Source organism: Alligator sinensis, unplaced genomic scaffold, assembly GCF_000455745.1.
Source record: "Alligator sinensis unplaced genomic scaffold, ASM45574v1 scaffold976_1, whole genome shotgun sequence".
In the NCBI taxonomy this organism is placed as follows: Eukaryota; Metazoa; Chordata; order Crocodylia; family Alligatoridae; genus Alligator; species Alligator sinensis.
In genome coordinates this window covers 209,371-228,464 of record NW_005842117.1, presented here as the reverse complement: position 1 = coordinate 228,464, position 19,094 = coordinate 209,371, and positions in this window count along the sequence as shown.

The following is a 19,094-nucleotide window of genomic DNA, read 5'->3' as shown; positions in this document are numbered from 1 at the left end:
TGTGAAAAATCTTGCAAAATTAGAGGGATGTGATGCTAAGGAACATGGCATATGCCCCACTTCCTATGACCTGATGCTCATAAGAATTGAGCTCAAATCCTCTGAAGTCTTTTTAAGGCTACAGGAGAGCAGGGAGGAACATGCTGGCACATATTTTTATTTTTTTCTTATGAATCCTGCCTACTTTAGGATGTTATTTGCCTAGGAAACTTTCATGCAATACAGTAATCCTGACTGGGTGACTTCATCCTTTTAGAGAACAAGTCCTCATGTTAGACACATAGCACCTAAATGTCCCCACACAGCACCTGAATAATGACCAAATAGTATTAGACCCAAAGCACTTTCAATTTGTGAATGTTAATGAAACACATACAGCACTAAAAATTTGAAGCCTGCTTTAGGAATAGTTCAAACTGAGGATTCTCAATTAATTTACATTAATGTGTATATTGCCTGCCTTGCTACCTGAAATGAACCTATTGGTCTAAAGTAGTGGTTAACTTGCATAATCCCTACACTTGGCTGTTTTTTGAGACCCCTTTTCCAGTTCCTCAGGTGGACCTCACCTGAGGTTCCTCCACTCTTCTTTTTTTGGAACATGGGAAGTAGAGAATAACAAGATCCAGTAATTCTCTACTTGGGTCTCCAGGTTACGAGCTGATGGTTACTAACTCTATAGCCAAGGAGACGAGTGAGTTTGGCACCTGCCAGAGTTCTTTTCCCAAAGCCTGTAGACTGTAACAGCATGCAGTGACACAGATACAGCTGCTGCAAAACAAAATAGGGCTTATTTTGCTAAAAATTAAATAGTGTTTGAAAAAGTAGATTTAAAACAACCAAGAGACCAGGATGCATGGACTATCACCTACAATAGGCATTCTCCTTAAACATCTAGACAGACATGAATAGGATTTAATGTCACCCATTCACTTCAAAACTGTATTACACTTTGCTGGCTGCACATCTCTGTTTTCTCTGTGTTACCACACTGCAGTTTCCTCTCTCCTTCTCTATAGGACAAATCGTGTCTTTTGATCTCCAGACTTTCAATTTCAATAATCTGCCACCACTGCTTAAACTAAGGAGACTGTCTTTGGTTATAAAGCTTGCTATTATGTATCCTTTGCCTTTCCTTCCTGATTTCTTTAATAACATTTTTTGACCTAGCAAATAATAATTCCATAGCAAATAAACTATCATAAAAACACAGAGACGTGATCATATTCAATACAAAATAGTACTGATATTCCCCAGTTCTCTAAATTGACTATAAAACCCTACAGAGGTCAAATGATTTTTTAAAAGTTACATATTTATTTGTTATTGTTTGTTTCATAGTCTAATGTTGCTTGTGGAGGGTATTATACATGGGCATTCCAGCATGTGTTGAACTAGAAAGGGGTTTTGATTTCTTAAACTATTTAAGCAGGTTTCTAAGCAGGAGCTGGACTATATACAAAGAGGATTTTGGTGAGGTAAATTGTTGTACAAAAGGGAACTGAGAAGAATGTATATTGTAATTATATAATGATAGAATGGAAGAAACTGTTAGGATCATTTAGTTCACTCACTTGTAGTTATAGGACTCACTAATCCTATATTTCCTGCACTTGGTTTTGTGTCTCTACCGGAAGAATCCTAATACCCTTTGTGCACCTCAATGGCCCTTTTCAAACCATATATGTGTCCTTTCAGCACACACATACAGTTACTGGTTGTATCACCTCCTATTACTCATGCAGTAGGGAAATGTAACTAGAGGTGCACCGATACATTGGTCCCATATCAGATTGGCACTGATATAAGGAAAATTGACAATAGAAACAATTGGCTTTTTTTAACTGATAATGTCGCTGATGTGGCCGATAATGTTGCTGATAAATGCCACGTGCAAGCAGCAGCCACAGCACAGCATGCAGGTGGCCAGGAACACAGTCCAGCAGCATGGAGAGCAGCTAGGTCTGGCTTGTAAGTCTGTTGTGAGGGAAGGGGCGTGGGGGTGCAGATCGACGCCCCAGCTGTGAGGGAGGGAGAGGGGCTGGGACTGAGGCTGAGGCTGGGGCAGGCACAGCATGGCCAGGGCGGAGCTTGGGATGGAACCACAAGTGACTTATTCAGAGGATGTGGGGGGTCAACTCCCACCACTACATACAACCCAGGAGGGCATGGGGGGACGTGCGCCCCCAGATCTGTGTGCAGGGCAATGGCAGGCTGCTGCTGCTCTTCCCAGAAGGGGGCTGGGCCAGGCTGCACTTGGGACAGGCGATGGTGTCACTGGAAGGGGAAGTGGAGGGGGGCTATGATGAATTTTGGGGCAGCTGCAGCCCCTCTCCATTGGCCCCCTCCCAGTGCCGCTGCCACCTGCCCCAAATGCAGCCTGGCCCAGCCCCCACTGGGAAGAGCCTGGCGCAGCCCCTGGTCCCAGCCTGCAGTGGCAGCCTGCCCACGCCCCACGGGCAAATCTGGGGGCACATACCCCCCCACCATGTACTCCCGGGATGCATGCTGCAGCGGGAGATCCCACTCCCTTTTCCTGCACCCCACCAGAGAAGCCACTTGAAGCTCTGTCCTACACCTCGCCCCAGCTGGGGGGGCGGGGTAAGCATTGACAATGCGTAGGGGGTGCACACGGGTGCACGTGCACCCCCTTAGATTGGCTGTGTACCCCCTAGAAGCATCAGCCATGAAACCAGAAGTGATGGCAGAAGTGCACTTCCAGTTTTGGTGGTTTTGCCACTGTTGGTTCCAGACTTGGCACTCAGCTGCTGGAGAACCTCACCACCGGTTGGCAATTTGGTGCCTCCCCAGACTTGGGAGGCACCAGTCACCCATGGGGGTGAGTGTCTGTGTGGTTGGGGGTGAGTGTGCGTGTATGGCAGGGTGTGTGGGGTTTGTGAGAGGGTGTGGCTGTGTGTGGAGAGTATATGGTATATTGGGGGGTATATATGTGGGGGGTTGTGTGGGCAGGGTGTGGGTGTGCGGGCTTTGTGGGGTGTAAGGGAGGGTGTGGGGACACACTCCACACACTCCCCCCATGGTGCAGAGCCCCTGCTGCCAGCGGCAGCAGGCAGGAAGTGTTCAGGGCCCACGCAGGCACTGCTGCCCAGCGCCGTGTTACTCTGGTCAGTGGGGCACATAGTGACAAGGAGCGCAGCCAGGCCAGCCTGCATCTATTGTGCGGGGCTCCTTGCAACGCACATGCAGCTCCTGGCACTCGCACACCACCAGGGGAAGCCCCACATAATAAAGCCGGCTGTCTTCCCTGCACCCTGCCGTGCAGGTCCCAGGACTCTGCTGGAAGTGGAGGGCAGCCCTGCCCCCTGCTTTCCAGCAGAGTCCCGGGACCTGCACAGCAGTGTGTGCAGAAGGTAGGTGGTTCCATCATGTGGAGCTTCCTCCAGTGGTGTGCAAGTGCTAGAAGCTGCACATGTGCCACAGGGAGCCCAAACTGATAGAGGTGAGCTGACCTGGCTGAGCTCCTTGCTGCCATGTGCAGCACTGGCTGGAGCCACATGCCACCAGGCAGCAGCACCTGCATGGGCCACAAGTGCCTGCTGCCTGCACCTGCTGCTGCTGCCACCAGCAGGTGGGGTTGTGTGCCAATGGGGGGAATGTGTGGAGGGTCCCCACACCTTCCTATCCTCCCTCACACCCACACTCTGCCCAGCCGAGCTCCACGCTCCTGCTGCCCCCTGGGCACAGGCTCCGCACTCCCGCCAGCCCCATGCTTCATGATCCTGCACAGCTGCAGCTCCCTCTGCCCCCGCTGCTTCCCTACCTGCTGCCCGGAGTGAGTGCTGCAGCAGGGACATGAGGAGGAGCCTCTGGATGCTGGGGAAGCTGAGCAGATCCCCCGGTGGCTGCAGCAGTGGCAGCAGCAGCCCCACCCAGAAGCTGCATACTAGTTGGGCTGGACCCTTCCACTCATAAAGGTGGAAGTGAGGCACATGGGCTGGGCGGGGTACAATTAGTTAGCAGGTGCCCGCAAGCCAGATAAAATTGCCTGGTGTGTTGGATCTGGCCCGTGGGCTGTATTTTGCTTGCCCCTGAGCTACAGGGTGTGTGCCTTGGTGAGGAGCCTGCTCTTCTGGCATAGACCCTTGCCCCCAATAAGATATAAGTTTCCCCAATACTTTCGAGTCACTTGATGACTATTAGTGAAAGGGGCAGTAATTCAGCTTAAAAACGGGCACTAGATAATGCTTAACCTGTGAAAAAGAATGTACAGCCCTATGAATCTACTGAGTCTACTGAAGTCCTGTGAGTCTACTGGGACTATAATCAGTAAACAGTATGGTGTTTTCACTAGAATTTCAAGGAGTATATACTATATATTTAAACTAATTTAAGCGCCAGAGATGAACTAAACTTTTTAAATATGAGATTCAGTTTTAAAACTTACCATATAACAATGGCTAATTCTAGAAATAATTCTGAAGGCTAAAATAATCTTACCCAATGATTAAAAGGTTAGAATTGTATTATTTCTTTTTAAATCATGGCAATTGTATAATGGGGAAATTAATGTTGAGGAAGTAATAATGTTAATTATAATTGAATTTTCTAAAAAGTTCATTGTTCTACCAAATGACCAATATCTCAAAAAGTTATGAATCCTAGATACATGCAGCTTTACAGTTTGCCATATCAGATTAATTCTTACTCAGTAAGCATTTTAGGAAAGCTTTGTCTAATACACAACTTAAATCAAAACATTTTTTTATCTGGTTCCTGTTGATAAATGTAAATGTTGTCTTTTAACTAAATCAGGATTAATCCAAACTCATAGTGGGGGATTAGTTCTTCATTGTTTTTTAGGAACAAATTTGAGGAGAAAAATCACAAACACAGTCTTTTTGAGCACTGCTAAAATAATGCACAGCATATAACATCAGTAAAAGTGGAAGCCAAGTAGGTATTTCAACAAACTCATGGTACCATCTTTCAACCAGAAACTCAAGTAGAAAACAACTGAAATGACTGTATGCCAGTATAATAACTATGGGAAGCAAAACAGCAGAAATAAAACTTTTAGTGTAGGACAAACATTGTCAGAATTGTATGAATAACAGCTATTGTAGGAATACGGAAACATGGTGGAATGCCAGTCCCAAATGAAATATGGGTATTGAAAAAAAAAAGCTGTTTAGAAAATACAGAAATAAAAGATGTGTGGGTAGCACTGCATAACAATGAATTGGTAGACTGTAATAAAATAAAATGCGATAGCATTAACAAAACCAAATCTGTTTTGGTAAAAATTGCACTAGGGAAGTTGAGTAAGAAAAGACCATGTTGAGGGTTTTTATAGACCAGCAGCCTGTGATTGGGGTATGGAGAGAGACCTCTATGAGGCCAAGAGAGTATTTAGAAATAGGTAAACTTTAATTTTTCTGATAGCAAATAAATATTAAATGTTACCAATAACAATAAAGCACAGATATATTTGGATGTGAGTCAATAGATTTTTTCTCTCAAATGGCCATTCCACCTATGAGATTTTGGTTTTAGTAAGTAACAAAGATCTTAGGCTGCATGCAAGTGTTCAGATGAACCAGTAACGTTTAGTAGTTTAGTTTTAGCAGATGGAAACAATAAATGTAGAACCCTGTACAAACATTCGGGGGCCAGCTGCATGCTTTACAGACAGCTACAAAGGGCACCTGGCCAGTGGGTCCCATAGCATGTTTTACATTGCCTGGAGACAGCTGACAGCACCCAGAGGCACAGGTGAGGGCTAATGGGCTTTTTGCCCCAGAGGACCACACCCCAGTCCTCACAAAAGCCCATCCCTCCCTGTCAGCTATCAGGGTATCACCCAGAGCAGTGGCCGCTGCAGTGGAGCTTTGCCTGAGGTACTGTTGGGGTTCTGACCATGGGAAGCCCTGCCAGAATAGTCAGAGCTAGGGGAACCTTTACCCCCCTAGTACTTCGAAGACAGCACGCACAGCCCCACACATGGGGCTGAGGACACACAGCTCTCCACTCCTGGGGGCAGGCAGTACGGGAGCAGGCAGTAGGTGTAGGTGGGGTGGGGGGGAGGGAAGGTGGTGATGGGGAGAAGCAGCTTGACCCTGGCCCTGCCCTCCCACACTTTGCCCTGACACCTGCCCCCCTTCACTGCTTGCCCGCCTGATGCTTGCCTCCGCACTATCCCACCGCTGCCTTTGCCCCATTACCTGTTCACCCTAACAGCCTCAGGCCCCCATGCCCCTACTGCCTCTTGCCCAGACACTTGTTCCCCCTGCCTGACCTGCCCCTGCCACTCCAGAGCCTGACCAGAGATTCATGTGGCTATGTGCCACATGGTGCCCCCCTCCCACCAGCACCACTGCTACCAGATTGGGCAAGGTTGGGGCCAGAGCAAGCATGTGCTGCTTGCCCCTCCCCCCAACCTTGTTTTTTAATCCAAAACAGGGGGCATTTCCCCATGGTAAATGAGGGGAGCCTTTTTTTGGAGTTGAGTAAAATTCAGTAGTATTTCTACAGGTGGTACTGTACACACCCTTAAAGAAGCATTCTTTATGAAAAGTACCATTGAATCAAGCACTTATGAGTTGAATCAATTCAGTTTACATTGCAGGACAGATAAGAATGGGCCTACAGCTAAAATTTTGGTCTTCAGAAGAGCAAACTGAGAAACCGAGGAAATTCATTAAGGAGGTCAATTGGATGCAGGAGCTCAAGTATTCAAATAGTAAAAAGTCATGAAATTACTTTATATGACCCCCCCCCCCCCCCCCGTAAAAATTTGTGGGGAAATAATGGATGAATACTTATCTCCAACAGGATATTAAGAATGAGCAGAGACTCTACAAGGAATAAAATAAGGGACTGATCTATAAGGAGAGGTATCTTTCAGAAACCAGAAAGTGCAAAAATAAAGTGAAAATAAACAAAGGCTCACTTGGAGCTGGATGCCAAAAGCCTCCAAACAGATAATAAAAGATTATTCAGTCATACAAACAAAAAAAAAATCCAGGAGGAATAGAGATTAAGGAAAATATATGTATGGCTCAAGAACTAAATTAATACTTTGCCTAGATTTTTAATACGGGTGAAGATGTAAATGATAATAATTGTAAGGAACCACACAGAAATGAGAATACAGTAGTGGAAATTACCAAGGTGGAGGTGGAAGTAAGATTTAAATTATTTACTTTAATGAAATCGGGGGCATCGGGGGGGGGGTGAAAATCTCCATCCTATAATACTGATAATGTTGAAAGAAATGGCGTATGAAATAGCAACTCCTGTAGAATGGATCTTAAATAAACCTATCAGCTCAGGAATAGTACCCATAGTGCATATCTTCTAAAAAGGGGGAAAAGTTTAGAGGACTAGACGTAATGGTTCAAGAAGACCTTTCTAGTCCCATGTTCCCCTACAGTAGTTATAGCATACCCTAGTAGTTTCTGCTTGCTTTTCAGTTGATCTGGGTATAGTTGTGAGGATACTCCTTTGACAGATAGTACTATCAACCAAAGCAAGTGGTGATTATGGTGCTGGCCAGTTTTAACTCTAAACCTTGTCTCTATGGTAAAATCCAGGAAATTTAAAGCTAAGATTAATCTTACAAGAAATCTAAAGGTACTTAACTGCACAGTTAATACAGTCAAACAAACTTAATTCTTCCCTGGAGTGACACCATGTCAAAATGTTTTGATTAGTGTTTGTGTTTCCAGAGTTAATTGATTTTAGACACATTTGAGTTTTTCTTCTCTCATGCCAATGGTATAAATTAGAGCCATTCATCATCTCTTCCAATTTTTAGCAAATCCATGTGGCACAGAATCAAAAAACTACAACTTCCTTTCGGTATTTCATAGAGCTCAGCTGCAGAGGTGAATCTACCTTAATATTTTACTATAGGACTTCTATCCCTTGTTGTAATAGATTCCTTGGTTGTAATATGGAAAAATATTTTTAACTTAATAAATATACTTAACTTTTTCACACTTGTGCAAATGTTAAAACAGCACAAAACCATATACCACAGGTATTCTTGAAAAATTTCAAAATGTCTTCAGTGAAGCAATACCATTTAGTATAAGCTATACTGGTAAATGAGGCCAGTGTCAACAGAAATTCATGATTAACCATTGTTCTATCATGCATGACACATTCAATTAATTACACACACACACACATTATATATATGATTATATATATGATTCTCATTATATGAATGCTTCTCAACTAGGATAGTTGAGATACTTGAGATACTATTAAAGGTGCCATGGGATGCCACACATCAGCACTGGTAGGTGTGCAAACAAAATTCTAAAGCAGTGGTCTCCAACCTTTTTAAGTAGGAGATCACCTTTGGCATTTAAAAGCAACCCAAGATCTACAGTGTGCCACTACCACCCCACTTCCCCCTCCCCTTCCACCCAGCAGGTAAGTCTGTGGAGAGGGAATGGCGGGGAAGGGGCAGATTGATGCACAGGGAGAAAAAATTACTTCGGGGCACACCTCCCCAGCAGGTAAGTCCCACCTGGCCAGGGCCCCACTCAGCTTATCCCTTGTCCTGCCTCTGCGGCACTGTCCCTCACCGCGGGAGCCTTGATCTAGCCCCTGCCCCTTCCCTCCCCCATGAACTGACCTGCTGGGCTGGGGCATGCATGTGCATGCACATGGGCACTCAGCCCCCCACCCCAGCCTTGGATCACCTCCAAGAGGCTCCAAGACCTACCACAGGAGGGTCTGAGATCTACCGGTGGATCAAGATCCACTGGTTGGTGACCACTGTTCTAAAAATAAATCCAAAGATTTCACATAGGAATATATAGTGTTAAAAATATTCTGAGCTGTTCTGGACTTTCTTAGTACTTTGCAACAGAAAAAACTGCTCTATTATTTTTATGTACTCAAAAGAAGGGTGAAGACTAAGAGCTGGCTTCTGAGGTATCTCAGGTCTATCAAAGGGTGCCTCGAGTATATCAAGGGGTACCTTGAGTCTTAAAAGGTTAAGAACCACTGATACATATCTATATATCTATATATAGATATATAGATATATATATATGTATATATATACATGTGTGTATATATATATAGAGAGAGAGAGAGAGAGAGAGAGATCTATATATCTATCTATATATATAAAACTATATTAAATTGAATTGTGATTGGATACTTTATCATCTCTTACATTCATAAGTTGTTATCATCAGTAACTTCCAATATGGCTATGCAACTGCCAATAGCTTCATTGTTCTTGCACTTCTAGGATTTGGAGGAATTATGGGTAGGAGTACACTAAACAACCTGGAATGGTAAGTGTTGGTTCTGTTATCAATACTGATCTTATATGAATCCATAGCAACACTGTATCACAGATTATGGACAGAAGGGCCTATATCCTATTCCATCTCTAACACATGGTACTTTGTGCCATTTCTAGACCCTATTTTTACCTTTACAATTAGATTCGTCCTTCTGATAAGTCTTCAGGTAGATCCATTATGGCCACTTGCAGTCTGTTGCAACCCTATTTCGTTTGGGAAAGCACATACTTCTATGTAAGCCCTAAACATTTTAATCCAAAAAAACTGGGACTAGAAACTCATGAAGGAGAAGGAAAGCCCAGTTTTCTATCTAATAGCCTACTGGTTGGAGCACTTACCCCAAAAGTAGGAAATCATCCAAAGGGTGTCAGAACCATATCTCCCAATTATCTGAAAAGAATCCTGGCCTTGGGTTAGGCAAGGTGAGGTACACCTGCATTTCCTGTGGAAGCTGGCTCAGCTGGCAGCCAAAAAAGCAAGCTAGTGATTTCCATTGTGGCCCACTGATATGGGTGTTCTGGACTGTGGCCAGACTGCTCTTTCTGCATCACTCTTATGACTATATAATGCATAAACAGAATGGGGGAGAAGCAACCAGGCCAGTGCCTATGTCACTGAATCACAATTCCTCTGACTTGCTTTCCTTCTTGAGCCACACATATTCCTCTCTTAAATGCCCACTACATTAGCTTCAATGCAGGAGAGGTAAAGGATGACTTCAGCCCTGCCTTTTTTTTAGACCACTTTGCTAGAAAGCGAAAGATTTTCATTTAAGCCTAGAACAGTGGTGCTCAATCTTTTTGCCCTCTGGGCCAGATGGGCTGTACCTGGTCCATCCGTGGGTCAGATCTGGTACACAAACGGACACAGCAGGGCATGATCCAGCTGCATGAAGGAAGGCAGAGGGTTGCTCTCCCCCATCCAGCCATGCTTGGGGAAAGAAGCATGACTCAGCCCTGATTCTGCCACATGGAGGGAGGGGGCATGGCCTGGCCCCAATCCAGTGGCCCAGCTCCAATTTGGCTGCACAGGAGAGAGGGGGCATGGCCCTGCTCAGATCTGGCTGCAAAGAGCTTGGGAATTTGGCAGTGGAGATGGGATGGCAGTACTAATTGCCACTGCTCCCTGCCGCCAAATGTCTTGGCTCACGAGGAGTCCCATGGGCTAGATGCCATGGATCTGTGGGGCAGATTTGGCCCACAGGCCAGGGGTTGAGCACCCCTGGCCTAGAACATAAGCCTTTCACTTCCAGTATGAATGCCCTAACCACTAGTGTGCAGCCCATATCTAGACTAGGGACAGACATTACACATAAACCAGTTTAAGTGATCAGAGACTGGTTTAAACCCGTAACAGAAGAGACATTCAGGGCACATAAACTACTTTCAAAATGGCCAAAACTGGTTTGAGATAAACCTGGTTGAATGTAGTATCAGACTTAACTGATTTGGCTCAAACAGGTTTATGCAATGTGTCCCAGACCCCTTGATGATTTAAGATAAATCAGATTCCCCCAGCATCCCAGCATGCTCTCTGGGCTGGGCGGGGCTCTCTGCTCCAGCCACAGGGCTGACCCCGCCCCTCTGCTATCTACCCAGAGCAGGGACTGGCCTTAGCAGAGACACTGGCCAAAATGGTCCCATTAGGGCAAAGTGGGCAGGGCAGGGGCTAATTCTTCCCTCCTTCCGCTTTTCCCAGGGTCAGCCTGTCTGCTGGGGAGCAGAGGGGAGAGGGCTGCAGTGGTGGCCCCTGGAGCTGGGAGAACCCGGCTGGAGGGAAGGGACAGAGCTGCAGGTGCGCTGCGCGGAGCCATGACAGAGGCAGCCAGCGCTGCACTAGGGGCAAGGAGCGCAGCACCGTGCAGCCTGCCTAGTCGCTTCTATCTCCAGGGCTCCACGCCACACACCTGCAGGTCCACACTCACAGAGGGGAAGCCCTGTGCTGGACTCTGTGGGGAAGCAAGGGGCTGGGCTCCCTCCACTCCTAGCAGAGTGCAGGAACTTGCACAGCAGGGAGCAGGGGAGGCAGCAGGCTCCAGTGTGGAGCTTCCCCCACTGTGAGTGCTGGGGCTGCAGGTTCAGGGAGCAGAGCCCCAAGGATAAATCAACCTCCCCTTCCTCCCCCCATGCAGTGCTGGCCAGAGCCATGCCTGAGCCAGACATGAGTGCCCTGACCTCCCCGCCTGCTGCTGCTGCCAGGCAGTGGGGGCTGCATACCATGGGGGTAGTGTGTGGGGGTTCCTACACTCCCCACTCTCCCTCTCTCCCACAACCTGCCCAGCTGAGTTCTGTGTTCCTGCTGCCCCTCTGGGGCAGGCCGCAGCAGGGAAAGCGTTCCCGACAGCATGGAACACAGCCTCCCCCTGCCCTGGGGGGTGGGAGAAATGGGGGAGAAGTCCCCCTCTGGGGCTGAGCAGCATCCCACAGAGCTCCCTCTCCCCACCCTGCAGCGATGGAGGAGAAGCAGGGGTAAGAGTCCCCTCTGGGGTCAGGCAGTCCTGTGTGCCGGGATTGCTCCTGGCTATAGCCGCTGGGGCCACGACCCCTCTCCTCAGCTCAGTTTCCCTGTGGAAGAGAGAGCTGCTCTAGCGCCCCCAGGCTTCTGGCTTAAGCCACTGCAGGCATGTGCTGAGCGTCTATCTACTTGCAAACTGGTTCGCACTCTGCAGGTTAAGCTAGCCTGCAAAGACTGAATCAGTTCAGGCTCAGGCTTTTGGAATGTCTGTCACTAGCCACAGTGGTTTAAAGGAGCGAAGTGAGCTGCCGGCATTTGGAATTAACGCCTGCGAATAACCGTTCCAGAGAGGCAGTGTCACTGCATTACTGGAAATCTTCTATGCAGGCTTATGGCAACATGCAGCATTAACTTAATGGAAAATCTTGCCTTGTGGGTTAAATACAACCACTTTTTTTCTTCTAACTAGGCTTTTTTTAAAAAGTTCCTCAGTGACAGTGAAAACATTTTTGCTAAAGAAAGTCCAGTGTCAGACAGTATAAACAACCTAGCATTCTTTGTGATCATTTTAAAAGATACACTTTCCCACGTTTGATCAAAATGTAGTGCATATTATCAAAAACAGAGAAAGAGGGGTATCCAGGAATAAACATTTTTTAAAGTAAAAAAAATCTGAGTTCCACTTTATAGCATGAAATCTATGAGTAACCTCTTCTGACAAAATACAGAAAACCTAATAGAGCACCAGCAGACAAGAAGGCGTTAACCATATACTTGGGCCAAAGTCAAGGTGTAAAGCATAATGGAGTGATACAGGGCCAGGGAGTTGAGATCCCATTAGAACCCTATGACAAAAACCAGGGAACTCTATAGAATAGAATCCAGTGTTGCATCCAGTTTCCGGAAGGTTAGGCTTTAACCCTGAGTCAAAATGACTGGGTTGGGTTTTGTTTCTTCCCCTTTTCTCTCGCCTCGTTTTTCTGGGTGACTGTTCACTAAAAGCTGACTACTGCAAACCTTCAGAAAAAAAAAAGCCTTGGAGAAAATACCGGTTAGTGAAAGTTTTTGTGACTCTGAAATCCCATGTACCACCAGTCAGAACTTCCTAGTGTATTAATGATTACACAGCTTGGAGCTGATACACATTTATAGATTTAGGACAAATACATACCTTTTTACTTCAAGGTGTTTCTAAAAATTTGTTTTATTTCTAACTCCAAACTAGTCTCCCAGGGTCTTCTGCAATTTTTCTAAAGATAAACCTGATATAGAACACTTTTTCAATTCCAGCAGTTTTAAAGGGAATGAGAGCTTAAAAAGAATAGATTTACATATATCTGTATATATAAATCTTCCCTGTCCTTTTAAAACCTTGGATTAATAGCTAAAATACAACTTCCGCATCTTCAGGTTTTTGTACCACTTTTGATTCTAGCTACTTTCATGCTCTCATGTCCATGCATAAGTTATTGTGGCAGCACACAAGTTTCATACACTGAAGAGTAGCATGTTTTCTTTTGGGGAACTTTATTGATCTATTTGGTTTTGTTTTTTTTAATGGAGGGAAAACTTTTACACTGCAAATCACCAAGAACAACAGCCAAAGAAAGGCAACCTTTTTTCCCCCTCTTTTCCCCGTTTTTGTGAAACCTCAGTTCAGTCTTGAATTAATTTGACAAGTGTCTTTGCAATGTTTGAAAGAACTTAACAGAATTGAAACTCTTTGTATAAAGGATAATTAATATGTGGCTCACTTGGAAAAAAGGTTCAAAGTACACAAACATGAACAAGTTAATAGTGATTAATAATAAGAGCTAGCGCGCTCAGAATTGTAAGAAAATTCCCTAACCAATTATATGCAAACAAGGTTACTAAATTAAACAAACTGAATAGAAAATGACTAGAGACTATGTCTTAGAAAAAAAACCGCATAATGATTAAATTAAAATGTTATAATTGAGTCAATTAAGACATTTCTCCTCTTATTGAAATATCAAAAAAAAAGTCTCATGTTGACAGTTTCATATTCCAAACTGTGGGCCCAATCTTTCTCTACAGAAGATGATACAAGTTTTACTATTTACTTCAGCGGGTGTGGAATTAATCCTTAGATTCAGAAAGGAAACTGCTTGTTTAAATATTCACGCTGTTAGCAATTAAAGCATGTTACTACCTTGCATCAGGGAATTCAAGCCTGATTGAACCCCAACAGTACCTTGGCTTCAACATAAACTCAAGTAAACAATTTTCTCTGAAGTTTAAGGCTAAAGCAATAAAAGCAGGCAGGAAAGTAGAAAAAATAGCTGTCAAAAGATCCACCAAAGACTGACCACACCCCTTACATTTGAAACTGCATTTGTATCTAAAGCAAATAACTACACTGTGATTTTGTTGGAAGAAAAAGAAAAGAGCTAAAGGTCCAACAGAGCTCCATAGGAACTTCATAAGCGGAAGCATCTGAACAGACACATTCCTGGAACATCTTCCAAGCACATGCTTTTATGGTCATCCTGCACATTCTTGCTCTTCACTGTCCACTACCACACCAGGGACCTCCATCATTATTTAAGCCCTTTTCCCATCATTTCAATTATTAGTGATCTTAGGCTCAATATCCCTTGTGAAGCATATCTGTTAAATCAGCCATCAGTATGTATTAATATATAACTACAACTTACTAGATATGTACTATATTCCAAGCCAATTGTGTAGTATAATCAAAATTTTCACAACATATTGGAAGAAAAAAAAACACAAAACATCTTTTGACTTGCAGTCAAATTTGGAAGTAAACACAAATACACATGACCCAGAGAACGTGTTGCTGTAATTAAAGCACCAGCATAACTAAAAAAAGTTATTTGTAAAGCCATTTTAATGTATTAAAGTACACTGGAACCCTAGTGCAACTCAACAAACAGAGTCATAGCAAAGCGTAACTGAACACAAAGTAAAACTGTTTTTTTCATTCATGGCTTTTAAAAGGAACATCCTTTCCTCTGAAAGTGTTTAGATCCAAGAACACCTTCTGTTCATCTACTGGAAGCTGTATTAGAAAGTAATCTCTTTTCATTCTTTTTAAATGTTATATACTTTATTTTGATACTATCAAAACAAAAATATTAATAAAAAATGTGGGAATATCTAAATATAGCACATAATACATGCTAAGTAATACTAAAATGTTGCTAGGCCAGAAATCACAACGCTCATTTAGACGTTTACATAAAGTAAGGACAAAATTACTGTAAAACTTTTTTAAGCATTATAAAAGGATGACAATAAGTCTGAAAAAGAAGAATTTATCATATTCTAGAAGTCTTGCTTATGTGTGATACACTGTTCCTGTATATTAAAACTAGAAAAAAGTAAAGAAAGCAATTGATATTGTTCTACGATCTTTCTCTGGGTGGGAAGAAGTTCACATTCTGGTCCCCTCAGATCCATGTTGCTCTCAAAGACAGGTATTAGCATGGGTAGGAAATGTGGAAAGCAGCGTGTGAAAATGTATGGAGTTCAGACTGCAGAAGGTGACAGCAAACTGAACAGTTCAGTCCCATAAAATAAGTTATTTCACCTGCTATTTGCACACATACTCATTGACTACAATGAGAAAGACAGGATTCAGCAATATGGATAAGAACTAAGAATCACAATTATATCCTCATTCTGCCACTGAGTCACACACTAACCTTGGGCAACTCACCTCTCCAGACTTTGGTTTCACCAACTAGAGAATGAAGACGATAGCCCTTATCTACTTATCTCTAGACAAAAGCTTCTGTCCTCAGCTGAGTATGCTCAGCACCTTGCAGGAAACTCATAGGACTCAGCTATAATTGTAAACAATGGCTAAGCTGTAAATCACTGTAGATTTTATGAAACTTAGTGCCCAATAGGGCAAAAGTATTCTTTTGCACTAAAAGTGATTCTTTTTTCTTTTAAAGGTAGTTAAAAAACAGTCCTTACACAACCAGAAATAGTTCAGCCACATGACACCTCGAGGGAATTACATAGCTGCCAATACACTTGCCTGAACGGATGCTACTGATACTTAAGTCATGGGATAATTACCAAAAGAGCAGGGTAACAAAGAAGAGCCTGACAGAAAGGGGCATTATGGAAAGTACTTTGATATAAAGGATACCAGCATAACTAAAAACATACAGTACCCAATTTTAAAGTAATCGCTTCCTAAAAGTGTTTAGGGAAGACTGTTTGTGAAGTCATTCCGAGTTCAACCAGGTCTGGCATCTCCTTACAGAAAATGAAGCCAGCAATCACTTGGTTTATATTTTTCATCCATTAGCATCTATAACTATATAAATGTTATAAAGATTAAGAGCTAACAACCCAAAATTGCTCCCTCTGGAGTCAACACAAGTTTTGCCTTCTATTTCATTTGGGACAAGAACATTCCTGCATGAGATGCTGCTTAATGTATTAAGAGCAGAGGCTTAGAGAACTCAGATCCCCCCGCCAGAGCAGCGGATTTACTTTCTGTGGTACCTATGGATATACTTCTCCTGCATCCTATGGAATTTCAGAAGGAATTCTCCCTGAGAAGATCCCTCCTACTCCTCCCTCCAAGTCAGTGGGGTTCTTCTAGGCATAACTAATCCCTAAGGCTAAGTACAGACAGTCAAAAGCCTGAGGCTGAATTGATTCAGTCTTTGCAGGTTAGTCTAAACTAGGTAGATTGGAGCAATAAGCAAGTGAACACACATTCACTTTTGATTCCATAAATGTATCCACATGCCTGCAGTGTCCCAGGATAGAAGCCAGGGGGCCCTAGAGCAGGCCTCCCTGCTTGGCTGGAGCAGACAGCTTCCAAGGCTAGCTGGCCCACCCTGTGGGGGGAGAAGGGGGAAGGGGAGGCTATGGGGAAGGAGCAAATTATGCTGGTATGCTAGGGGACTATGAGTTAACTTGAATATGGAGGGGATATGGGACAGAAGTTCAATATACTGATTTAACCTAAATCAGTTAAGTCTGATACTACATCTATCCAGGTTTATCTTAAACCAGTTTCAGCCATTTTGAAAGCAGTTTATGTGCACTGAACTTCTGTTGGGTTACAGATTTGAACCGGTTTCCAATCACTTATACCAGTTTACGTGTAACTTCTGTCCCTAGCCCAAAAGAATAACTTCTATTACTGGAATTGGCTTTTGTCTTGCCATTTTTAGCACAATTATTCTGAAATAACCTGGTCTTGCTTTCTGATAAATCCAACATTGTAAATGTTCTGTATACATTGGTTGCACAATATACTTCTGCTTCATAAGGTTGTTTATGCTGTATATGTCTCATCTGCACTACTTTTTCAGATGTTCACCTGTAAAAAAAAAAAGTTAAAAGCTTTAGGACTGAAAGAAATTAGATCCTTGATGAAAGGGACCATGAAACAGTTGCATGTTACAAATACAGATTGAAATTGCATCAGCAGTTTCATGTCACTTAATTCTACTGGTGGCACATCTGAATAGCTAGGAAATGGCTCATTTCTGCATCCTAACTAACAGGAGGTTTTGTTCAGGAATCTGAAGTAAAAAACTGATCTCAGGGAACGAAGAACTAGGCCCTAACCAGCGTTATTTTAACCACTTCTATGTTACTAATCCAAACCGTGAATAATGGCTAAGAATCAAAATGGAGTAATTTTGACTTGGTTATTCCTATACTTATTAGCTATGTTCTCTTTATGCAAAGCAAGGAAGATCACCAAGGAGGATCACTGTTAAATTATCTGGGAAACAGGTTGTGTAAAACAAATATTTTTGGGAATATTCATTATGTTTTTTTAAAGGAGAAAGTTAGCTGAAGAATTTGTCTGAGAAAAAGTCACCTAAACGCGCACAGCCAGAATGCAGAGGCTGATGAAACACCTGACTCATGTGAAATCACTTCTTTTTGACTCATTTATGTACTCTTGGATGAGTGGGGTGGGGAGGAGGAGGAATGGAAAGAAATCAGCATCCTTATCTTGTCATACACAGGGGAGACGTTCACAAAGCCCTACGCTGAGCGGTTAATTTTCTGCTGTGCACCAATACAACTAAAATCACGGTGCCTGACAGTGATAGAGAGCAATCCTCTATCTAAGACTAAAATGGCTGATCCAGACAGCAATTTCTGACCAAAAAAACCAAGCAAAACCAATTGATGAAATGCAATTTCTTCCAAGGGGCATTTCCATTCTTCCGCACCCGGCTCCTCGCTTTGTTTGGCCGGGCAACAATGCGCTGGCAGCTCTGCCATCGCCAGGTCCTGCATCCCACCCCCCCAAGACAAACCTAGCAGAGAAAACCAAAACCCGCCTGCCTGGCTGGTATCACACTTAGCAGCTCACAAAGGAATGCCCTGAAGATGGATGTTGGCATTAAGGAGCATGATCAAGGGAAGTCAAAAAGCAGAACACAAAAAATAAAACGGGAAGCATGAATCTCCCCCTCTGGGCTGTGGTGCAATGCCTGTGGAGGGAAGGGGGTCCTCTTTAAAAAGATGGCGGGGGGGAAATAAAAGCCTCGAGGGAAGAAGATGAAGGTTGAGGAGAGGTCCTCATTAACATACCCACCCAAACATGGCTGACATCACAGTGCACCAGCCGGCAGCCCGCCCGGGGCTGCTCCTACCAGACTGGCGGTGGGGCGCGGGGAGAGGGAGGGGGCCCGTGTCATTGGGCCCGGGCCAGAGACAGCAGCGAGGAGGGAGCACCTACCCCTCCCCTGCCTCTCCGTCCCACCTCGGAGCCCGCAGCTCCCTCCCTCGGCCCCGGGGCCAGGCAGCCTGACGCGCCCGACCTGGCGCGGGAGCGGCGCCCCCTGCCCCCAGCACGGCGATGCCTCGCGCCTCCCGCACCCCCGGCCGCCGCGAGCCAAGATGGCTTGGGCATCCACTCATATCATATACGTACATGCACATGCACGCACAGACACACGCACACACTCACATAGACACGTACAGATACATACGCACCCACGCGCATACACACACACATACACTTAGGCACATGCACACGCTCGTCCACATATACACGGACACACGCGCACACCCTCCCTCACGTATACACAGACACAGGCACACGCAAACCTGTATCTACACACAGAGCGGCACCCATATACATCTGCACATGCACACACTCACATAGACACACGCACGCACATGCAGATACACACACACCCACGCGCATACACACACACATGCACGCGTATACTAACTCACATGCACACGCTCACCCACACAGAGACACACGCACATATCCATCGGCACATGCACACACATACATACACACGCGCACGCGGGGGTAAGAGCCAAGCTCCCCCCCACCTCCCCCGCCCCCATTCA